Source organism: Epinephelus fuscoguttatus, linkage group LG9 (genome assembly GCF_011397635.1).
Source record: "Epinephelus fuscoguttatus linkage group LG9, E.fuscoguttatus.final_Chr_v1".
Taxonomy (NCBI): Eukaryota; Metazoa; Chordata; class Actinopteri; order Perciformes; family Serranidae; genus Epinephelus; species Epinephelus fuscoguttatus.
The window spans coordinates 21463636-21489928 of record NC_064760.1 but is presented as its reverse complement, the minus strand read 5'-3'; positions in this window follow the sequence as shown (position 1 = coordinate 21489928).

The following is a 26293-nucleotide window of genomic DNA, read 5'->3' as shown; positions in this document are numbered from 1 at the left end:
AATAAAAAAAAACTGTGTGAAACTTGTCACTGCCAAACTGCTGGCTCTGGACAGACTTTATATTGGCATTGTCAAGCAGGACAGGTGCAACTTGACAAGTTGATTAACACTGCTATTAGCAAACCAACACCACTCTCCAACCATTGTAAACGTTGTTATGTTTCACAATATGGCACATTATTGATCATAAAACATTTATGGATACCAGCTTTGGAGTCTAATGAATGTAAGTTTCGAAAACTGCCTGGTAATGAGAAAAAGACATCTACAGGCAATGGCGCCTCAATGCACAGGCTGAAGGCCCAGGCCTTGGGCTTTCCAACCACATGACAAGGGCCCCTCTAGAATATATGTATATATATGTATATATATATATTTGCATCACGGCCATGAACAATACCAGGCCAGGGAATTCACAGTGGTTTTCTTTGCATACAATAGCTATGATGTGCACTATAGTGTAGAATATACAGCATTATGAGAAGGCTTTCAGGATTGGTGACCCTTGCAGTTTAGCTGTTGCTGAGTTTCTAGTGCAAACAATGAAGCTTTCACGTCCTCATAGTGCTCAGAAACAACATAAAAATATATGTGTATGTTGAGACTTAGATGACCAGGTCTCCATCCCACCTTGTAAGGGAAACCAGGCTGCTCTGTCTGCTACTGTGTAGTGAAGAAAAGAAAGGAGAAGTGGAGCAGGGAGCCAGATGAGACTGTAATTGAAAAGACTGATCTTCTCATGTTGCCGCTCTGGCACAGGCCTACTTGGCGTATAACCTGGCTTTGTCTTGACTTATTGTTGATATAATGTCTTATGTGTACTGATCAGGAGGGAACTCCATCTACTATTTGACGGAGTCCATTCACATATGGCATTTTGTTACGGGAGGAATGGGCCTCTGAAACGTCTGTAACCCCAAAATCTAGCGTTCTATTAAATAGACATTAGTAGTGGTCATCAATGTTATTATAGATATAGGTTACGAGGCTTCTGCTACACCGAAGAGTATGTTTAGAATGCAGTTGTCAGCTTTCTAAGCAGCCACAAAACTTCATTTTTCTTTACGTGTCAATAATGTTGTGATTAAATGGCGGTTATGCTGAGGCACAAAAAGAAAACTAATTCTGTCATTCATTTATTTTCTGTTACCACTTATCCTGGTGGGTTGCGGGTGTGTTGGAGCCTATCCCGGCTGTTATGGGGCAAGAGGCGGGGTACACCCTGGACACGTCACCAGACTATCACAAGGCTGACATATAGAAACAATAAACCATTCACATTCACATTCACACCTACGCACAATTTAAAGTAAGCATTTGACTTACTTTAAATGTGCATGTCTTTGGATTATGGGAGGAAGTCGAGGAACCCGGAGAAAACCTACACTGACATGGAGAGAACATGCAAACTCTGCACAAAAGGGCCCCAGCTGGACAGTGGATTTGAACTTGGAATTCTCTTGCTGTGAGGCAACAGTGCTAACCACTGCAATACAATGCTGCCAAAAAGAATGTATTTAGGTTAAAGACACCCATGTTTGGGGGCACAAAAGCCACTGAAAATGCAGATGGGTCACTAAAAGACACCCTTATTTCAGGGCACAAAAGCCACTAGAAACGCAGTGATGAATTGCTACAAAACATCCACAATTTGGGGGCCTAGCTGTAAACACAAGGAAGGGTCACTAAAAACACCCATGTTTTGTGGGACAAGTGCTGCTTGAAATGCCATTACGACTTGCTAAAAAACTCCACATTTTGGGGCAAAACCCTTAGCAGGAAATGCAACAACGGGGCACTAAAAAACACCAATGTTTTGGGTCACAGATGCAGGAAACACAGCAATGACTCACTAAAAAACACCCAAGTTTGGGGGCCAAAATGGTCACTGGAACTGCAGCAATGGGTCACTAAAAACACCTACAGACACCGCTGGAAAATCTCGATGTCTCTAAATGAACGACCGGTGTTTCTGTCCGTTAGTCTTGAACAGTTGTCTGCAGCTTGGCAACCACCTCACCATCCATCATCCCTATACCTCCAGATGACAAAGTCAGTCAATATCCATGTCCCTGTATAACAAGAAACGTCACCATTTAATAGCTACTTCTAAACATTCTAGTCAATGTACCAGGAGCCTTTAAACCTATACCCATATCACTTGTAACCACTACTAACGCCTTTTTAATAGAGTGACAACGTTCAAACCAGAAGTGGCTAATGTAATATTAAGGTGCTTATGTCTATGGGTGGTTAATCTCTTGAAATGTAACATCTGGAACGATATTAATTTTCAGTATTAGTAAGTGACTTTATTGCCAATTGACAGACTTTGTGATTTCACACCACTTCATCTGACACAAACCAAGATGAATGAAAAGCTCTGACGGGGTATTATCAGCACCATCTTTAACAAAACTAATAATAATTCTAGTACAAGAGGGTGATTAAGAAAAATAATTACTTCCTCCACATTTGATTATACCCCCGTCTCTATTCCCTATCCCACTGACAAAAATCACTTTCTACCTTTTAGTTAGCTCCAGTGCTCTTGTAAAGCCAAGAATATTGTTTCCCCAAAACACGTACTTTTTACCCAGATTTTCTTTGAGGAGAAAAAGAGAGGGAAAAGTTGTTGTATCTATATGCTACATGTTGCTCTGAATGTCAAAATCTAAACTACGAGATGATTCCCAGTCAGCTCCAGTTACCATATAACATATTCTGGGGAGCGTGTGAGGCCCTGAACATACTTCAAATGATCCTCGACATAATCTTGGAACAGCAACAGAATCTGAAACTGATGTCTGCCAGACTCTTAAGACTTAGCTAAAGAATACCCATGGGCTCTCTGAGCACTTGACATTTTGAAATTTGTAAATTTCGGTTTTGTATATTTTTTTTAATATCAAATGGCAGTTTTAGCATTGCAGCTCAATCAAACCGGTCCTCCAGATAAGCATTTGCTCTTCCTGATTCCTAATCTTTATGGTGAGGGCTACTTTTAAAAGTCAGAAGTGTTTTAGAAATCATCCTCCCCTTCAGAAGCCTCCCAGAACTTATGGATGTTATTAGTGCAATATGCATTAATATGCAATTTATTCCAAAAGCTGTCAAAGTAAATATGGAGAAGTTTTCTGTTTCTCTGATCATTTTACCCCCAGTTTCAGAGCCCTTCAAGGATAAAACATAACTAGGGCTGACATATTATCATTGCAGTAAATATCCTATGTTATGATAATCCTAAATGAATCAGTAAATGAAAAAATAAACAGATACATATGCACTTAAACCCCAGCAGTCACAGCTTTCCAGATGGTGAGAAAGGTGTTTTTTTCCAGTATCATTAAGGGTATCATTACATCTCTGTACCGTCTGTAAAACATTTGTTCAACTGTTAGTGAATGCAAGTAGTTTTTACTTGCAAGGTAACCAACTGCATCATGAGTGGCAGCTACGGCCTGTCGCTCGTGATCATTCCCTGCATGTGGGTGAGCTGAGGACCTGTGGATCCAAGACAGAGCCAACTGCGGGATGAAGCAAAGTAGTGCAATATCATCTATCATCCTCATTCACACTTTGTCAGATACCCACCTGCACTGTGAACACACTGTTGTTCTGTGATGATGCTGACCCCGTGGTTAAGTAAGGCTAACATTGTGTGATGTGTTTTGGGATTTTTTCCCTTGATCTGGTGATGCCGCCTGCATAAATTAGAGATGTGTTCCACAGCTCCTCAACAGAAGCCCTCGCTGGCAGCCCTCCAGCTCAATCACATTGATTTTCCATAACAATATGAAGAACACTGTTCACTGCCGAGGATTAATGAATTGCATCTTCAGAGTCACTTTGGCATTCCTAATGAAGGTAGATGAATTTCCCTGAGCAGGCCAGCTGTGTTTGAATTGGTGCTGACTGTGCCAGGGCACATTCATGGCGAAGCCGAAGAAAAAATACAAATATTCCGCAGACTCATAAATCTTCCTTTGGTCTGTCAGATAATTTTAGTAAAAACATATGATTCAAAGTGTGACATTTATCATCATCAGGCCGAGGGCCCTTCATCCTGTTTCTTCTCCCTCCTCTTTTCTTCACCTGAAATGTTGTTGGTGGTGGAATCAATTTAGAAAACATTTCTGACATTTGTCTATGGCTGAACCGTCAGTAAAATGATGATATATGACAATGACATATTATGCTGTATGATTATCTTATTAAATCCATGTACTGCCAAATGATTATGTGCTGAGGTTAACATATCTTATGTCATATTCAAAGGCATGTTAATGGGACAGCCATAGTTTTGTGAAGACATTGGTAGAGAAGTTTAATATTGCTTTATAGCAATTAAAAAATAATTGTTTAAGAAGCAATTATCACATACTGCATCATTAATATTGATGGGTTTTCACCTAAAGGTGGTCATTTGGGTGGGTCCCAAGGAAACTGAGTGGGTCTCCAGTACAATTTCAGCTTTTTGACAATCTGTAGTGTTAAACTCGTGTTTGATGTATGACAAAACCATAGACTGTATCTTTATATACAGTCTATATACAAACATACATATACAAATACCACATCTTGAGTTGATCAAGTAAAGCAAATGTGATATGTGTTTGTATTACTGTATGTGATTAACCTAAAGAAAGATAATTTCTATGGATAATCTATTAAAAATCTTAAAAAGCTGTTGTACAAATTTATTGATCCAACATTTTGAGACGTAGGATTTGCTTTATTTCTTTCTGTCTGAGGAGGTGCAAAACAGGATCTTGTCTTGCACGAGACGCATGATATATATGGTGAGGAAATGGCGGCTGCCCATTAAAATATGTTTATGACAGTGAGTTAACTGCGTCATTTCAGCTTTTACTGCCCCAGGGATGCAGAACGCATACCTAGCATGTCATTAGTTTTCAAGGTATTGGGTCATAAACCATAAAATTGGACAAAAATCTGGTAACAGAGCCAAATAAAAAGGTAAATGATCTCCAAGTTATAAAAGTACATCCTCAGGGGAGCATGAATGTATGAAAAAACGGCAATTCCTCTAATGGTAGTAGAGATAATTTGACTAAAACTAGAATTACTGCATGTTCCTCTATGTCCCAGTCAAGTTACAGTTAGTTTATGTCCATGTAGGTCCAGTCATATGCATCCATGATAGTTTGCAGTGCTTCACATACAGTTGTTGCTGCAAAAAAGCTGCATATTCTAAAACATGGATGCTTCACACACATCTTCAACCCAGTACCACAAAAGATCTAAGAAATAAGCACAGTGATGTCACAGTGAAGGTGACCTTTGGGCTTCCAATATAAAATGTCATCACTTCATAATTTTATCCTATTAGACAACTAAGTGAAATTTTGTTGCAATTAGTGAATGAATTCTTGAGTTTCTTGGTTTTCTGAGGTCACAACGACCTTGACCTTTGAACCCTAACTTCTAATCAGTTCATCCTTACGTCCGAGTGGATGTTCATGCCAAATTCATGCCCTTGCTCATGCCCTTTTTAGGATATCGCATCCAAAGGAATGAATTGGACGAAGGGTCACAGTGACCTTGACCTTTGACCCCAAAAATCTTACCAGTTCATCCTTGAGTCCAAGTGGACATTTGCATAAAACACTGAAGACATTCCCTCAAGGTGTTCTTGAGATATTGCGTTTATCAGAATGAGACAGACGCAAGGTCACAGTGGCCTTGACCTTTGAACACCAAAATCTAATCAGCTTCTAATCACTGAACGTTTGTGCAAGACATGAAGAAATTCCCTCAAGGCATTCTTTAAAGATTGTGTTCATGAGAATGATTCAAGGTTATGGTGACCTTGACTTTGACACCCAAATCTAATCAGTTTATCAACAAGTCCAAGTTAAAGTTTTTGACAAAATATAAGAAATTCCCTAAGGGCATTCCTCAGATATCATATTAACGATATGGACGGACAGCATATTAAAAAAAGAAAAAGTCAAACTCATGGTGGCGCTAAAGGAAATGTCGGGAAAACCAAAGTTTCATTTTCTGTGGACCTTTAGTATCTGTAGAAAATCTAATGGCAATCCATCCAATATTTATCAACACGTCTCTCTGAAATACAAACGTTAACCTCATGGTGGCGATAGAGAAACAGGCAGGGGATTACCTTAGTCAGTGCAACTTATCTTCTAGGCACCATGAATGTCTGTACAAATATTAATGGCAATCCATCTAATCTTTGTCAAGATATTTCAGTGTGGACCAAAGTAATAGATTGACCAACAAACCGGCAATGCCTTCCATACAGCTTTGGCTAAAGAGAGGAAGTGGGAAGTGTCCTGAGGAAGATCTTGTCTTGAAAAGAGATAAAGAGAAGTAAACTACTTATCTGGAGCCTTAGAGTGTGCAGACCTCCTTTGTGCCCTGCTAAAAAGTGGAAGTGACCTGATTCAACCCGCTGCCGAGAGTTTAAAATATCTCAGAGTAAGATTGGTTTTGAAGCATATGTCTCGATTCCCACCGCCGTAGTTTCAAGACATTTAGCAGAACAACTTATTACCAAGAGGTTCATGCATTTTTCTTTGTGATGAATAGATTAATGAAATGGAAATGAGAAAAAAAACTTGCTTTGACACAACTGCCTAATAGACTGGGCAAGAACTGGAAAGGAACTATTTTCAGTCTTGATATTAAAGTACATCCAACATGTTGGATTGAACTGCCTCTGTGGAATATGCAAAGACGTACCTGTTTTCCATTTTTCTCCCAGACGAAACATTCAGTTCAACACTTTAATATATATTTAAGTCAGCCTTCATATAAAGTGATACACCAATTTGCCCACATGTGGCAAAGCAAGGAGGGAATAGTTTGCACCAATCATCCCCACCTCGGACTGAATCTGTTTGTGTTGTCAGATATGAAGGTCCTGCGGGGCAATCGCGGAGGGTCGGCCGCCTCCAACTCCCATCCTCCCCAGCTGATTCTGATAATTAATTCACTGAATCAGAAATCTCTGCCTGACATCCATTCCCATTTCAGACCACCAGTTATGTGAACATTGACTCGGGAATAATCATTTGTTGAACTTTCACACCAGCTTTCTTGATAAGCAAACCTTTGAATTATTTTTCTGCTTGGCTGTCCCTGTGAAATAGCTCTTGGCTAATGTAAGCCTGTTTTCAGATACAGTGAGCTGGATCTGTGGCTACGGGAGCGGGACCGCTTTGCCCACAAACACTGATCTGGTGGGGTGAAGAAGTGCTGTACAAGTTGCATTTTAATCGACATACACTGAAGTAAAAAACTCCAGCCTTACATAGTGGAGCTGTTGCTGCCTGAAAAGCAAGAGCTGGCAAACAAAGAATTTATTTTTGCATTTTATGTTTTGTTTTGTGATGTTCTCTCTGTAGTGAAATGACTCTCAACCTCTCACAAAGTCTCTCTCAGTGGTGAGAGCGTGCTTCAGTCGAGAGACACGGAATAGGGAGACAACGACAACAATATGCAGTGAAACAATTGTGTTTTCCTCAATGGAGCTTGACCACATCAGCCTCTCTGTGGGTTAAGGAGATACACAGGACACTAATTCAAGTGCTACAGAAACACAAATAAAAGGCACAGATAAAACTCCTCTTTCACAATATCCCCTTTAATCTCTGTGTACTCCTGTTTCAATAGGAATCACATGATACAAGCAATGTGCAGGTTGTATTTCACGCACATTGACACGTTGCACGAATCCATCTCTATCTACACCTCTCACGTACACACACACAAACACCCCTGCCCTCACACTGTCAAGATTTTTCCAATATTTTCTGCAAACGTGGTAAAAGCATTTGAAAAAAAAAAAAAAAAGAAATACAGATAATACAGTTCTAAATCCAATTTTAACCTAAAAATGTAAAAATGCTTTTTAAACAGAAAGCAAGCGAGATGGACCGGGTGGCCTGTTTGAGTATGTAAGTAATTTGATTCCTAACAAGCATGACATCACTTGCAAGCAGCTAAAATAAAAGGGAGAAAACATGGAGGAGACCTGCATGGAGGCTTCATCCCTAGTCACCCAAACTGGCTGGAACCAGCATGAAACATTGCTCACAGGGAAACAAGATGAGGCACGGTTGGAATTGAAGGCAAACAAATCGACTCTCCACACTTGCATATGCTGTGTTTCTCTGCCACGGACGTGGACGCGCCCCCGCGTGCGCGCAGACATACAACATGGGAGAAAACAAGGGGGGGACAGCTCTGCCCGAGGCCACCTACACGATACCCTGAACCATGTGTGCCTCTTTGTGCCAGCTTTGAAATGTCTAACATTCAGGTCAGAACAGGGAAGTACATCTATCTTCTCTGTGTCAGGGCCCAGCATTGATGGATGACCTGGCCTGTTGAGTTGTGGTGGCCAGGTGACAGAGCTCCATTAATAAACAGATTGCAGGGCTTCTCTCCTTTGTGTGCCATCAACAAGAGGTGCTCTTCTTTATTATTTCCGTGCCACAGATAATAAATACTCATAAACCTAATGACGCCTGATTACTGCTGCAATCTTTGGCTCATTAGGCTGATTAGCTGCAATTGTGCAACTCTGTGGAAGCCGGATGTTTAAAAATACACTCCTGGTGCTTTGTGTGTGTATGTTTTTGGTTAAATGACAGATATACTCTGCAGCTCCCTCTGACTGAACACTCGGCACATCTATTTGTTACCATTAATAAAGAAATGACACCATCGTCTTAACACGTACACACCACACGTTGAACCTTAAACCCTTGCAGGGCTGTGTTTGTTTGCTTTGCATCGGCAAGGGTGTGCTATAGTAAAACACTTCCATCATGTTGCCTCACATAAGCTGCTCTGGTGCAGGCATGTCTCTTAATTTACAGTCCTTGGTGGTGGAAAAATGTCCTTCAATGTCAGTGTGAGCCTTCTGTGTCCACAGACAAATCAACAGAGCGGGTGGAGTCACTGACCCCAATAATTTAGTGCATTACTCTAGACGTTTTCAGATGCCGCTGAAAGTGCCCATTTTTCCCAAATCGAGCCTTGGCCCCTCCTGTTTATTACAGGTTTGTGACCCACGCTGGGCCCTGCTGAGCAGGGGTGGAGGAGGGGGGTGGCGTTACAGCAAACAGGGGTCGTAGCAATGACACCATGCATCTCACCATCAAACAAAACAGCCTGAAACCCGTTAAAGGAAGTAAAACTTCCTGAAATCCCTGAAGCAATACTTTCAGAGTCAGCAAGTTGGAATCGCCGGATGTTATGAGTAAAAAAAACAGTGCAATATTTTACAATGTCTCTTGCAAAGTAATGTAAAATCTATTCTTTTTTTTTGCCTCGGGCCTAAATGCGCCTCTCCAGTTGGATTTAACCTGGTGGAAAAACACAAAAAAATGTGCATGTTTCAATTCATAAATATACTGAGTGAATACAATAAAGTTTGTAAGCATCACTTGTTAAAGTTTAATGTGGCTATTTTCTCTCCAGAGTCATCACAACCAATCAGACATTCAGTGTAACCTGATCGTTCCCCAAATAAGGAGCAGGAAATGAGGGTTTAACAGTTTGACACTGAGCATATCAGACTGTCATCCATGTGCCAAAAATGTGTTGATGCAGGTGACACTGTGTACAGTCTAATATAATTGCTGCTATTTTTTGAAGTACTGAAGGTATGGTGTATTTCCAGACACCTTCGACTGATTGCAGATTGATTATGTGCTGTATCTTAATTACCAAAAACATATTCATTTCTCACCCACTTTGCGGTTCGTTTCTATTCAGGTGTGATATGCAGGCAATTACTTTTTTTTTTTTTTTTTTTTTTTTTTAATGTGTGAGGCTATTTTCAGTTCAACTTTGTCACGAGCATCAGACACTGGGGCTGCAGTCATCATTTTCAAGTTGCTCTGTTATATATTACCCGAAGCACGCTGTGAAATCCTTGGCCTTATTACTCTCTTCTCCAATACTTAAGATGCTAACAACAAACAAGTGAAGTAAGTGCCAAACCAGGATTGCCGATGCTGGCTGCAAAAACCCAATTCCCCATCACTGCCTCCTTGACTACAGTAAAAAAAAAAAAAAAAAAACAACACAGAAATGTTGAACTGCTTCAGCTGCTTGTGTGTGTGTGTGTTCGTGTGTCGGTGCTGTTGGCGTAGTAAACAAATCATTAGCTGCAAAACCTGATAAAAAAGTAATCTAGTCCAATCAATTTAAAATCACATCTGTAGCAATGCAGAAAATTGACACGAGTGCGCCAGTGAAGGGAGACGCAAGTGTCTAATTTTGTCACATATCTAAACATCTCTTTGCGCTAACAGAGAAACAACATGATGACAGTTCCTCACCGAGGGTAATAAAACCATTTCAGTGACAACAATGGCTTTTTATTGTATCTTTCAGCAAGGGGGGGCTCTGAGCGTCTCTGTTTATGCATGGTGGAGGAGGAGAGTGAATAAGGGATGGCAACATTGATCTAGGACCCCAAGGCTTCATTTTCCCATGGAGACAGCATGGCTAATTAGGCTAGCATGTTGCCTGTTCCAGCACAGCTGCAGTGAGAGATTAGACAGACAGAAGCTGCCAGCTGTTACTCAGATGCAGTATCACTGACTAATTGAGACCGGCGACTGTTCATGGAGCAAGGCCCATGCCGGTCGTTCGCATCCCGTCGTTCATAATGTGTCCAAAGTATATCATCCAATGATAAGGTTAATCAATGGGACTGCTGCGGAACAGAGGACCTGATTAAAATGTAAATACCCCAAATGTAAATGACTCAATTGAATCATGGGAAATTACAAGGTTTCCTCTTGAGATCTCTTAGACTTTGTAAATGGTTCTGGGTTTTGTGAATATCAAAATAGACTGTCAGTGCTGAAAATGCTTTGGACAGACGACGATGTAAACTATGCTGGGTCATCTCTTGGCTCGTGCTGTTGCTGACATGAGCTGACACTTAAAATCAGAATCAGCTTTATTTGCCAAGGACGTTACACAAGGAATCAGGTTTCTATTGTTCTCACACACAGTTCCAGGAGTAATGGAACAATCAGTAAGAAGCCAACATCAATCATTAAAAATTCATGTCAGTGGTAGCATTTGGTACCAAAACCCAGTGCCAATATGGCAGCGGTTCCTATGTGACAAATACCTACCAGACTGAATCACAGACTCTGATGCTTCATTTCGGTGTCAGATGTGTGCGTAGGGAGCGTGTGGTTTAAAAAAAAAAAAAAAACGGTGAAGCATGACAGCAATCAGAGCAGAGAGTATGAAGTTAACATGGCAGTGCGATGTGTGCACAGTTCAGGCTATTTTTCTGGGAATAAATGCTACGACTCCTTACAGTGCCGGACCTTGCACATTCAGCACCCTAGGCAAGATCCCCCTTTTATACTTATTGTATTTATTACAAGCATTAGACATCAACACAAATAAACATCTTAGCAAAAAAACAATAATGATTAGTAGAAGTAGTGGTATACCTTTTTTAGTCTTCCGATTACTCAGAGCACTTTTTACACTGCGTCACATTCATCCATTCACGCAATGGTGGCCGAGGCTACCATAAAAGGTGCCACCTGCTACTCAGTAACCATTCACGCACCTATGGAGCGGCCATCGGGAGCAGTTTGGGGTGAAGTGTCTTGCCAAAGGATACTTTGACATGCGGACTGGAGGAGCCAGGGATTGAACCGCCGATCTTCCGGATAGCGGCTACCTCTGAGCCACAGGCACCCCAAACAATGAAAGAAATACGGTATGTGCAAACTCACAAATTTCAAATTCTTTCTTATTTTTGACCACACTCTGGATGGCCTGATCATTTTCTCTTCTCTAATGCACTCCACATTTACTCAACTCCACCATACCCATCGATGCTCTAGCATTAGTTATTAGGATCGTTTCTCCCTTATGACTGTAATTAAAAAGAAAAGAAAATAGGGGGAGGGGTAATTTTGACACCTCCATCACTGGGTGGCACTCCATGTGGCTGCAGATGTCACCTATAGGAGTATCCTCCACTGATTTCACAAGCCAGGCCAAGTTCCTGTGTCTTGCTTGCCACCTGCTAATTAAAGTAAAGGGGGTTAGCCCTGAAGTTAGCAAGCAAAGATAGCCTCGTACTGGAGCCTGATCAGGCTCACTTAAGGTGGACTGTTAAGGTGGATCAGCTGTTCTCATTGTAGTGATAATCTCAGGTGCTCCTGAACAGAGAATGGCTAAATGTCTGTCTGCTGAGTCTCTCCTGAGTTGGGGAAACGATTGTTGATCCCAACTTAAAAAAAATTGCAGTCAATACTGCAATAATGGTTGTTTTAGTTGGGCAAGGTTTTATTTATTATGTGAATTTGTAACTGTATTCATCCAGATTTATATATTTAAGTATACTTCAAACCAGTGGTTCCCAACTGGTTTAGCCACGGGGTCCAGATTTCTCCTTAATTATTAGTCCAAGGTCCATGCAGTTGAACATGTCATCAGGCCACTTTGCTGTCTCTGTCAAGTAACTAGTAGTAGTAGTCTTTTAGTGGCTCACTCTACAGCAGGAAACAGCACTCGAAAATTAAAGTTTTTGCCGAAAATGTACTGTACTTCAACATAAAATGTCTTTTACCAACTTGACATGTGAGTCAATTGCGGTCCATGTAGAAAGGACCCACGATCCACTTTTTTGAACCATGACCCACCAGTTCGGAACCGCTGCTTTAAACTGTTTAAAGTTAATATATTGTTCAATTTCACATTCAAAATTGCCTCTGCAATACTGATGCCAATTGCCGTTTTTGTGCTTTCATTTTTATGGGGTTGGTTCAGGCACCATTTTGGCACCAATAGCATTTTAAAAATATTGTTTCAACACCAGTTTGGAAAAAATCCTAAATGCTACCAACCCTAGCCATGGGTGTCCATCATCTCATGGTTCATCAAGGACATTTAAGAAACTTAGTCAATCTCAATTTTCATACGCTGTTCTCAGGAAGTGTTGAGCAATCCTTGGTTTTTCTTCGACTTGCCAGGTAAGTTCTACCATCTGTTGTTTTATCCTTTTGGAACTCAGTTGGGAAGTCCAACAGAGCCTATTGAGACTGCCGGGTATGCTGGATGTCCTGTGAGATTCCCACATACAAGTCGAGGATTGGATAGCACCTGGATATTATTTTGAATTCTGAAAGGAAAAGGAATTCTGTGTTCAACTGCCATAAAACCACAGTCTTGAGAAGTATCCATAGGAGCTCAAGACTCACTTTCATAACTCATCATGACTGGCGTGTTTGGTGTTTTTGTAGTAATATTAAAATGTGGAATTCTGCAATAAAATTCAGCAGATTGATCTGAGGTAAGGATAAGGAGTTAATCTTTTATCAACATAAAAATGTGTTTAAAAAGACACGGTGTTAGTTTTATGTTGTGATCCACATGGTATAATTGTGTACTGTGATGAGCCTGAGTGCAGTCTGTTGATTCACAGGTTATCAGGACAGAAGGAGTGGAAGGATGACAGAAAATGCAGCTCTCTATCGGATAAACTATCCTCTATATAGCCACATATACTGAGCAAACTAGTAGATAAGACACACGTGCGCACACACATATACGCATCTCGCTCAAACCACTTGCGCTCCACTCCCTGTGCACCTCCCCTTCTCTTGACAAACCATCATGTACAATCCTGCTACTGTATAGTGCTGTCAGAAGCCAGCCAAAATAATCTCTTCTGCAGGGGAATTTAACTCCATACCTTCTGGCACTGTGCAGCGATGCAATTTAATGCCTCCTGTGATAACTAATGGAAGAAACTCTTAAAACTTCAGAGCTTATAATAAGCTTGTCAGCTTATCATATTAGGCATGTGAGCTTATAACATTAGCATTTAAATGTTCCCGGGTATACAGTAATGTGATTGGAGGGCTTTGCCATTTTGACATTGCCATTGAGGAGAGAGAGGGAGGCGGAGAGACACAGGGAAGAAAGGGGCGACGATGCTGTCGCGAGGCAGCCTCGAGGACAGTTAGATCACGCCGTGAGATTGTGTACAACAACTGGGCGACGAATGGATTCACAGGTATTTCAATGTGCTGGAAATTAGTAAACTGTAACAGCTCCGTGCTCTGGCTTCCTCCTGCTGCGGGGAGACATGCAGGTCAGGTGGACGAGAAGCTGTAGCGCTTAAAGCTATGACTGTGAGTGTGGGTGTGTTTGTCCATCTTAGTCTCTGTGACGGACTGGCTATCACTTTAGGGTGTTCCCTTGAAGGAGTCAAGTAATATTCTAAATCTAACTATTGAAATGAAGTTTAAGTGTTCTTTGCTTTCGGCCCAAAGCATGTTAGAAAAGCACCCCGTCCTAACTCTATTTCATAAATATTGCACTGGATGTGATCAATAAGGACGGAGAGGTAGTGTGTTATAATACTATGGATATTTTTTAGCTGATAGCCAGAGTCTCTCCTCTGGCACCGAGCTGAACTGCAACAACAGCAAAGTTCATCTTGCAAACTTGATTTTCTTACATAACTTCTCAACACATTTGTGAACCACTTTGCAGGTCACAGACATCTCGGCCTTTATTATTTCAGTCGGACACTTATAAACAAGACATATCTGTTCGTTAAGGATACAATTTATGCTCGAGGGAAATACTACAGTGCAGTCCGGGATAGAGACACGGATTCACAAAGGTTTCACCCTGACGGAAAAAAGTCAATTAAAAATGTAAGTCATGAAATGACAAATCTTCTTAACTTGACCTGCGCTGTAGGCCTCCCCCACTGTGATCTGCCATGCAGAAGAGAACTCTATCGGCATGTGTAAATGTAGATTATGTGGTAGTGATTTAAATGTATCCGACTTTATTACCACCATTCTCTCCTTAATGGTTTCCACATTATTTGTTTATTCTAAAGGTCACGCCAACAAGTGTATTTCGCATTTATTCACAGCTTCTGTCCCGAGGCAGGATCATTCTTGAGTCATGATCCATGTCCTCCATACGATACATACCAGCCTTAAGACATAACACAGCATCTATGCAGCCTTGCAAAAAAAAAAAAAATTTTAATTGCCTAAGACAAAAAAACTGCTGTTTTATGTATACAGTTCACCTCTCTGCTACTTATCTCATGCCTTAAACATGACTGGATTCACCAGTTCATCTAACGATGGGCGATCTTCATCCCACCGTGCTATAAAGACTCAAGAAATTAATGATCTCCTCGGCAAAATGTGGAACCAAGCAAGTGAGCAATTTTAGGATTGACAGAGATTATTAAACAAAACTAATTATAGTCATTGGTACAGAACAATAATATCCTGCATACTAAAGTATTAATGCGGGAGATTAAAATAGGCCTATCCATTAAAAGACATGATATTTCATTCTATCTACAAGGAGGAAATAAGTCTAATAGGCCTTTTTATCTGTGAGGAAATGGGCACCAGCAGAGGTAGATCAGTTAATAATTGAATATGCTTTCCCATCAGATACTGCACTGGCTGTGTACTTAGCATTGGGCAAATACAACTGATAATACACCGTGGTGATCTGGCATCAAACTACAGAGGAAAATGTATAAATAGCATTCTGACCTGTTTGGCAGGTTGCTATGCAGACCAACCAGCGTGTGTGGATTTGTTCAGTGAAAATAATCCTCACCATAAGATATTCTTAAAGCGTCAGATATTTAAAGTAATTAGAAAGCAGGGTTGAATAGGAATTTGTGTGTTGTCTTATCCAAGTTGTTAAAGTGTCTCTACTTTAAGAGTAGTATCTCACAGAGATTAAAACAAAAATAAAAGGACAGTTGCTAATTCCCTTAAATTGTTAAGAAACACTTTTTGAGGGGGGAAAAATAACTTCTTGTGTTATTGAGAGGACTATCCTTATTATCTTAAATTAAGACACCCCCCCCCCCCCCCCCCAAAAAAAAGACTACTGTTCTCTATGTAGGTCATCCATCGCACTCATTAATGAGATGACTGCACAATTAAGATGAAAAATCACTTCTTAATATAATTTCAAATGCATTGTTGTCGAACTGCACTAATCCCCTATGTTGCTTTAAAGTGTTAATTTAAGGCCCCTGTTCAATCCAAAAGTAATTTTCTGGCACTATTGTGCAGTAAGTACCAATTAGGTCGCAAATTACTTCAACCTAATGAGTATTCAATGGCAGGCCATCTTGAATATATCTTTTTGTTTGTGGAAATAACCGCAGGTAAAGTCGTATTTGTTGCTCTCCCCCCATTTTCCCATTTGTTTTACGATGCCAGGGTGATACAACAGTGGCCCGACTATTGCTTCCAGACCTGATAAATGTCTCATACCGTTTGGCTTTTTGAATTTGTGCCTCTGATTGAAACTGAGGCACGTTTTTGACCACGCAGTCGTCTCTCCATCTTGTGTCCCACCGTCTTTGTTCAAACTGTGACCTCAGGCTGCTCATAGCAAGCCACGCAGTGGTGTTACATCTGCTGTTAACTGATGTCAAGCCAACAAGCGTGGGATCAAACAGAGATGGAATAGGTTGAGCGGGGTTTTTTGTTTTTACATTTTCTGCAGCGGTATAAGGTCCTGTCCTTAAACATCTTGTAAAATAAGCACTAAAAATACTAAAATAGATATCTTGAAACTCCCTCAGTGCAGACAGCGAGGAACCTAAATTTAAATCCCTTTTCTGGCTGTTTACTTTGATCAGTTTTGAGGGGGGAAAAAATGCTGTCAAGAGCTACCACTTATGCCATACTTGTCACCTTTAAGACTTTCCTTTACCCCATTTTAAGGAACATTTGTAATAAATATTAATGATTAAATATCAGAGTGGCGCAGATTAAATTATACATGGATCAATGGGGTTAGTGAGTGAATCATCAATAGTTAAAGAAGGACTAAACATACCTCTTCCTGCAGAATATCTGTATCCTTTCTAAATGGAGCCTCATCACATAATGAGCTACTTAACTGCTCGGGACCACTCCTGTCTCCTGCATGTCTCATGATCCACTAACATACAGTATGAAAACAACAAATCTCTCATTAATTAGTAAGGAGGCTGATTTGCCTGCTATTAGACATCAACACTCAGTGCTTGTTGTACGCAGTCACATATGAGCTGGTGTAGAGTTATGTTTCCTGTGGCTTGTCTGGGGGTTTCTAGCGAGTAGTTCAGAAGCAGAAGGTGAAAACATGTTTATCAGATCCATATTCAAGCCTCTTCAGAGAAGTGGCTCATATGCTTTCCTTTAATACTTCTCCCATTATACATTTCCACAGGCTTTAAGTGAGTCTAAGCAACAATGGTTATAATATTGTAAAATTGCGCCAGACTCTTTTGAAGTAGCTTATCAGCACAGAATGCAGTATTATAATATAAGATTACAGATGTGAAATGTTCTGATGGCACATCAGTACACAAAAAACATCCTTATGCCCACTTCAGTAGCAGAGCTCATGCAGGCTGAAGTGTCTTTGCAATAGGAACCCTGTGGCGCTTGAAAGCTTTATCAGCGTGCAGCAATCAGGTGTGTATTCAAATCAAAATGACAGACAAGGATATTAAAGCTCAATGACATTTTACAAACCTTTGATATTGCGGCACGCTTTTATGCATTCAGGGATTTAAACTTAAACCTCCGGGGAATTTCACTGTTTTCTGAGTCATCACAGGTATCCACCGAATGGAGCTTTCACTGCAGGGAAAATAGCTCATTATGCCGTCATTTACTTTATGCCACCGTGTCCTAACTTATGGGGTAATTAGTAGTAATGGAACGGAGTCCGGCGTAAATAGGTGAGCAGAGCCCGCTATCCTTTGCTACACCTATTTAGGAAAAAGCACAAGTTTAAAATGCAGTGGACTTTTTCTTGCAAAAAATCCATAATAGCTGTTGACATTTTGTGTCTCTAACAGAGCAATCACACACAGTTCTAAGTGTTTACACGGCAACACTACTGAGTGAGTGCATAAAGCAACTGGCTTGACCTCTGGGGCTTTTTGTGGAGTCATTTGACGATTGGCTTTAAGCATTCAAGCGTAGTGTAGGTTTAATTAAAAATAAAAATCCATAGGTATTAATACAGTTAATTCCTGACCTGTTATATAACCTCAGACATAAGAGACAGAGGGGAAGAGAGAGGGAGGAGGTGGAGCAGGAAGAAGCAAAGATAAAGGATGAGAGACACTTTTTATAAGAATTAAGAAAAGTGCTCTTTGTTTAGTCAGGTGTGGAGCCCTGTGGTGATTAGGCACTCATATGGCAGCCATGGCTGCTGGAAGCCATGCAGAACTAACAATAAGCCTGATCTCCGTGGGCCAATTAGCCTTTGGAGTTCCCATGTAAAACCTTTCATGAAGAGCCTGTGAATGGAGGCCATTACGGACAAAGAGCCGTGCCAGAAGAGCCCCTGTGTCTCCAGTGGATATCTTCTTCCCTGTCCAGTCAAGCCTGCACTTGTGACAAGCAGCCATGTCCTGAAACTGTACACCCGGGTTACTGGGGAATAGAAAAACTGACACTGTACCCTACAGGAAACCAATTACAGCTCTTAAATCAAAGCCTCATCGGCCATTACAGCAAGCAGATAGGGTTGATTGATCCCAACTCAAATCATCATTATAGACAGAATTTGGATTGTGGTGGTCATCATGAACTCCATCTTTGGTCGCCTGGCTCACTGAGGACCTTGAAAGTATCAGAAAAGTGTAGACTTTTGTACTGTAAATTGTTGCACACGTGGTTCTTTATAGTGAAGAAAAGCTTTTTAGTTGAAAAGGTTTGAATGGTATTCTGAGGAAGGTCCTTGAAACAACTCTCAGTGTGCTGGAATAATCCCTGCAGTCAGTAACACTCTGAGTGTAGCCTCAGCCTCTAAGTGCTCATACAGTATGCAGAAAACTCAGTTTGTCACATATAGAGAATACAGTATTGTTCAATGGCAGATAAGGCTGTTGTTGTTGAGTAAATGCTGCATGTCTGCTTTTTCTTGAGAGGGCATGTGGACAGGGTTGTGGAAAAACCCATTTTTCTGTCTGCTGTTTTGTTGGCCGCCCCGCTTACTTAATGCGGATGAGCCGACATTTGCCTGTGTTTCTGTGAATGCGAGAGCGAACGAGTGTTCGCGCGCGCCGTGTCTTTCTGACACACAGCCGCGTGAATGTGTGCGACGGCCGTGCGCGGATATGTTTATGGCTTTCCCTGACTGCACACCTCCATAATCACAGGCTGAGGGTCCTCCTCATTCCGGATTCTCCTCACACCACAGCTGTGGGTCTGAGTCACGTTCGCACTGAGAGGTGAGCATAAGCCCCAGCCGGCAACTTTTGAGAAAACAAGAGCCGAACCTAAAACAACAAGAAGGAAATAATTTCCAGCGCTTTGTTTTTCATATTTGCTCTGCTCTCCTGAGGCACTGAACTCTGAAGAACAGTTGGGGTAACATCCTCAAAGCTTGGCATTTCCAGTGAGGATTAAATACCTGGAATTTGAAGTCAGTAGAAAATGAAAAACTGTCTCGCCTGCATCAAAGAGCATGTCATTATTAGCTGTAGAGGGAGAAATATGCAACTTGACAGAAGTGAATATTGTCTTCTGCTTTCTTCTTTCAAGGTGTCCTCCTTTTTTCTGTCAAGATGCTTATATTGTACCAGCATTGAAGTGCATTAATGTTGCTGTTTTAATTGGGATTTTGTTAGCGCCATTAGCACCGCAGGAGTTAGTTTCCCGTGATCAACATTGTCACATTGCTCAGAGACATTTTATTTGAAGGCAGACCCCAAATGGCCCCCCTATTGTTTGAACCTTTTAGCAAAGGTTACACAGATATTGTGCAGTTTGTCCCAATCGCTCTGTTTACACTGTGGCTTTCTCTGATCTTTCATCTATCTTATAGCAGCAAAATGATCCATAACTCACTGTCAAAATCAAAGTACTGTACCAGGCCGGACAGCTATGATAATTAATGAGCATGCCATGTGAAAGAGATATATTTAAATCATTTTTGTCATGCACGCCTCTCACGCTAACCAGAGTTGAGTGAAGTCATGTGTTGCGTTTGACATCAATCTACTGTATGTGTACCCCAGGTTATCTTTACCGAGACACAGCAAAGTGAAAGCGGAGCAGTTTTAGCTGCAGTGCATATCAAAATCTCTGCAGAGTGTGACTTTTATTTGACTAAATTGAGCGCCTAGTCTCTCGAAATATTGTGAAATGAGTACAATGCCACTTAAAATACCAGCTCCACGCATGAGGAGTGCAAGAAATAAATTTACCCAGCGTGTAAGGATTACCTGAGTGCAGATGTACTGTTCCTGACTTGTGCAGCGAGAAGTAAGTGCTGCTTTCAGCGTGTTGGACGGGCCGATACATCTGCCTTCACCTCTGACAACCCAGTTTCCCACTGTGAGTGAATTTTACATTTCTTCACCAAATTGTTTCTTACTTAACCATGACCAAACTTTAACCATTTAAAAGTTTAAAGTCCCCCCTTCATGTCAAGAAATGTGTGTTGCTTATTGTTGCTTCACTCGGGTGTTTGAGCTTCACAGTGCAGCATGATCCGGATGAGTTTGACACTAGAGGGAAAGTTTCTCTTTGCTTACCTTCAATCTGAGTTTAAGAGAGGAGATACAAGATTGATTTTGTGACATCACAGCAAGTTTAGACGCCAGTCATCATCAAACAAGCAACTTACACAAACCTGCAGCGTCAGTAGCGCTGTGAGTGATATGTTTAGGAGATCTGTTTGTTTTTATGCAATGGCACAAAGACACACACATGCACACCAGTGAGCGCACTTGTGACACGATTCGCATTGCTGCCAATGGTTTCACACTATTCCTCTGTGCAATAAGGGTGATAACGCATCAAAAAAAAATTAACAACATGCCAGTAAATACAATGAAGAAGAAGAAGAAGAAGACTGCTAACAAGCAAACATGGATGTAAACAAGGCAGGGTTGAAAAGTTGTACAGAGTGCAGATCTCCACCAGGTGTGGGGAACTGGGAGTGCAGGGCAGACTGGGTGTCTGTATGCATGACAGCAGTGGGGAGACAAGGGGATGGTGTAGTGGAGGGTATACGCCGGTCCATGGGCTACACCCACCTCTTTTTGTGGCCGTTTACAGGATACCCACCTATCAGCCAAAACGCTATTGGAATATATAGGCAAGAACCCACTTCCTCCACAGTAACCTACCCATCTACCTAGTAGTACACCCACCTCATCAGCAGTCAGTAACTCCCCAAACAAAAAAAAAGAATAGGCTGAACCACCAGGCTTATTTTCACCTATCCTATATTAACTAAAGGATAACCCAGAATATCACCAATACCAAAGAAAGGAAATAAAAAAGATACTAATTGAATATATTATAAACTTAATTATAATCCACAAATATTTCAAAATGATTTGACATCATTTTGAATTTTAAGGCTGTTTTAAAACTCAACAGAGAGCTACACGGTTTCAAATCAGCACTGGGTCCAGTAGTTTGACTCCCAGAACTGAAACACATTTGTGTTTTACACTGGTTCTCACTTTACATGTTTCATAAATAAACAACCTTCTTACATTTTAATTTCCTTCTATTAATCTAAAACTTTAAATACAGACAGGAAGGCTTTTGCTAACAGCTTGAAAAAGTATTTCCAATGTCTGGAAATTTCAATGTGTAGGATACAATCAACAACGGATTAGTAGATTACTGATAACCTGCTTTATGTTGTATTATTCTGAGGGCTCTTTTCTGAAGTTTAATTATAGGATCTACTGTATATTTGTTTTGTATGCATTTCCCCAAATTTCAGCACAGTAGGACATATATGGCATTACAAGTGAACAATACAACACAAACATTTCTTATTCAACATTTTCCTTGTTTTATAAAGAACAGCAATAGATTTAAATAGTTTCTGTTTAATATGTTCTATGTGTGGCTTCCAACATGGTTTATGGATCTATCATCACTTCCAAAAGTTTGTTTCATATACTCTTTCAATTTCAACAACATTTAAGTTCAGTTTTATTTCACAATTAGCCCTAACACCATACATTTTCATTTAGTAATAACAAAGGAAGGCAAACCATTTTTTCAACATGATTAATATCATTTCTACTGTTTTTAGTAACTCTTTCATGTCATCTCCTAAATTTGTATCATCAGCAAACGTTACAGATTTCACCATATAAGCTACCTTACAAATATCATTATCAAGGTGTAACCAGAGTAGTCAGGCTATAAGGAGACTAACCTAGGACACCATGTCCTCCTCACTCTCCCTTTCCAAACAAAGAAGACTCTTACTCAATCATCCCTCCTCCCATACAGTCAAGATGACAGTGAAGAAGAAAAAAAACCACGGATTTATATATCTCGTATTGTGCCTAACTTGTGAGTGAATCAAAACACATCAGGTATAAAATGAACCTGCAGATGCTTTGGTTCAAGATGACACCAAACTTTCTATGGATGTCAGTTTCTGAGCGATGACGAAGGCCAAAACGTGGCCTGCAACAGACTAGGTCAGGTTTGTTTATGGCTTGTTTACGCTGTGATTTTGTTGATCAATTGCGGCTCCTACCAGCTGGTTAAAAGAAATGAGGGTTCAATGACGTTAGAAAACAGTCAGTAAAATAGCATGAAAAACTGTAAATAACCACAGCAACAAGAGGTCCTTGACCATACAGTCATAAATGTGCACAAAAAATGTTAGGCTGACAGGTCCAGTAGTATGTGAGATTATCTGCAGAAGGACAGATACACACAGACACACACCTGAACACATAATCCCCCCGAGACTTAGGCCTGGCGGTGTGCTATGAGGAAGATAATGCGTTCAACACATTTGTTAGGCCTCAAGGATTAAGACGATGCATTTTGCTTTGTAACTCTTAATATAAACAGTAACTTTGTTTATTTACAAAAAAACCCCTAATGAGGTAAACTTTAATATGAATTACATTTGCATATTCATAGGTTTTGAATTTTTCAATTAAATGGACTATAGAGAGGGACTGCTTATAATTTTATGATTTTTAAAAAAGGCAAAATAACTTGTTTTTTTCCCCAGATGCACATTATTCAAAACAGTCTTAAAACATGTGTCGAAGGGATCTTTAAGCTGCTTTCTTCTTCTGAGCTTACAAGATTTTTAACACTTTGCCAAGATGAAAATGACAAAAATGGCATAATGTGGTAGAAGACTGTAATTTTCCAAAAAATATGTGTCGCGGTTAAACTGGCTGTTAATCAATGCTAAGTCTTGTATTACTCCCAGCTCTGATGCTGATACAAGTGTCCATGTCTCTCAAACCAAGCAGGTGGCTCCACTATGTCTGGATGGGAAGATCGGCAATTGTGACATGATAGATTATGGCAGGAACACAGCTTTTCTTTCTGCTCTGATACACTTGCTTCTTCGACGACAGCACACAAAGACAAACGTTTGCATCAGTCAGATCGGACTTTACGAGGTGTGTGTGCCTTTGTGTGTGTGGGCTACCTAACTGGAAATGAAGACAAGCAACCTGCACTGAGAAGCTATTCCCCGTGTCCAGTACGCAGATGGAGAGAGACCTCTTTCAGAGAAAAATCTGTCTGAACACGTTTGATAGATCTCACTGTAATACATTTGGTTTTAAACGAAAATTGCAGTCATCCAAGCTCAAGCGATATCTGAGGGCTGATGATTTGCTGTGTGGATACAAAGCCACCCCTGCAATTCCATCAGTCCCCAGTAGCTGACAGGAATGGATAGGCTCTATTAACGTAGATACAGGGGGCCTACGGCTGTGTTGTAACTAGTGCTATTAATCCATATAGTTGGTCTATCAAGGTGCTACCCTGTATGGGATCAAAAGGAGTAGCCTGCTGTCATAGAAACACCTCCTGAATTTAAAATGATTGTTTCAGGTTGATGAATAGGGATTTTAGCCCTGTTTTTGATGGGGATTATCTGCAGCTGTTCCTCTCTCTGTGTCTCATTTAGAGTAAAATAATACGATGGTAATGATGACTTTGCAGCACTTTTATGTTGCTATTTTCTATCTATTTATCCTCAGAGTAGTTTCTCCAAATTCCTTGTTTCTCTGACCTTTTTTTAAAGGTTGCACAATTAAATGTTTGGCGCAATTACACAACATAAACATTTAACAAGGAATATGCATGTTTCGCTGCATGTCAATGAGTCCTCAGTCTCCGGGGGGGGAGAGGCATGACACGGCTGGCCCTTTGATCAACACTAACACCATCAGGTTCATGTCTCCAAGATATCCAGTCTTGAAAGGGGACACACTGGGCTTATACACTGTGTACATTAGCAATTTAGATCCAACATGAAGAATATTGTTTGAGCATTTGCATCTCAAAGGCACAATTTTAATTTTTGAAGTTGGAGCTGAGGAGGGTTGATTTCTTCTTCTTTCCCTTTTGTGCCTTCTATTACTTTTATGTTCAGGAGCGCCGAGTGAACGCACAGTATTTTTACAATTGGAAATTAAATAAAGGACAAAAGTTGAAAATGCAATGATCTATCACTGAAAGTGCTGCACCTTTTGGTATAATTTATTAAAAAGGTTACACCGGTGTTTCTATTGATGTAAAACAAAGAGATGGTAATGCAATTTCATTTCATTGATGCTACTGCCATTTGAATATAAATCTATTGTCTCTTGTTTGTGGAGCATATGAATTACTGAATAATACAACTTTATAGCAAACACAAACTCAAAGGGACTTCGACTTTGTCATCTCAATGCATAAGCGTATAACATCCTTTTTTCTACTGTAATATGTATGTAAATCCAGGTAGGGCAAGCCTGATTAAAAAACATGACAAGTCCATTTGAGGATCACATTCCCTCCCAAAGCCCACAAATCACAATGATCTTTACAGCATGCCTTAATGAATGACACCTCAGGCATCCGTGCAAGTTTCTCTATCAGCTGGAAAATGTCTCTCGTAAAATGTGCAACTTATATTGATTGTCCTAAATGTTAATGTCTTTTGAGCTGGGACATCTGATATTTCACCATTAAAGCAACGATAAAGCATGTAATATTGTAATGATATTTACCAACAGCTGTTCCTCAGCTACTCCCAGGAGGGTTGGGGAGGGGGTTTAATGCTGCCCGGGTAGTTTTCTTTATTGATCTATGGAGGGAGAAGGGAAAAAAAAAACAACAGCCGAAATGTCAGAAGATATTTTCCTTGACAATATTTCTGCACCTCTGAACGCGACAGCAAAGCTAAAAAATTGCCACCTTCAGTTACAAAAGCTGTGACTTACACAAAATACAATGTATAACAATAAAATATTTCTGTTTATTCATCTTTGCTTTTCTTGGATACATTCCAGAGAAATCTCTGGAATTCCAGACCAGCTGAGATTAGTGGTAAATATCGGTATTATTTATGAAACATTCATTATTAAGTTACTTTATTCCGTAAGAAATTGAGAATTAGGCCATATTCAAATGATCTGAGGTCTCAGGAGCCAAAACAAACCTCTGATTAAAAAAAAATTACTCTGGATTTTCTGTCATTGCTTAAGACATGAAAAGCTTGATAACTTTGTACCCAAAAAAAGTAGTGGTTCATCAAGGAAGGAGCTGGTGGGGAATGGAAGCTGTGGTGCAATGTAGTAGAAGCTGTTCCCATAATTGCTTCGTTAAAAACCAGTTGCTTTGTGTGTCCTAGAGTAATTAAGCAGTTGGAATTTTACATTACACTAGTGAAAATTAACAAAGAGCACATCTGGGTGTCCCATAGGTTTAGTCATTAAAAAGCCCATTATTTTTCAAATTACTTTTTCAATCTTTCAGCCCCCCTAATCCGGAGGTATTTCCCAATAGACAAGTTCCCGTTCTTGTTTTGAATGACTCCTTTAGGAAAGTTAAACATTTAGCGGATGGTGTGGCCTGCAATGGCTGCTCCTGGCTGCTGAACTCTACTTCCAAGACAAACGTGGTTTGGGAGCAGGAAGACACCACAAAGATGCTGGTGCCAAATCTTTTTGAGCCATGTGCTGTTGCCCGGTCTTTAACAACAGCAGTCTGAGAGAAGAAAAAAAAACAAAAACAAAAAACTGAGATGATTCTGCTCTGCTGAAAATAACCCACAACAGCCCACAAATGTATTAAATCGCTGAATGTTTTATTTTGATTTGTATCTAGTTTCTAGCACCTCCCTTATTGACCAGTCTCTGGTGAAAAGCATAGCAATTATTGAAAAGCAATGCTGTCACTTGAATGTGCTCCATTATTCTTAATCATAATTGAAAACGGTCTCGCGG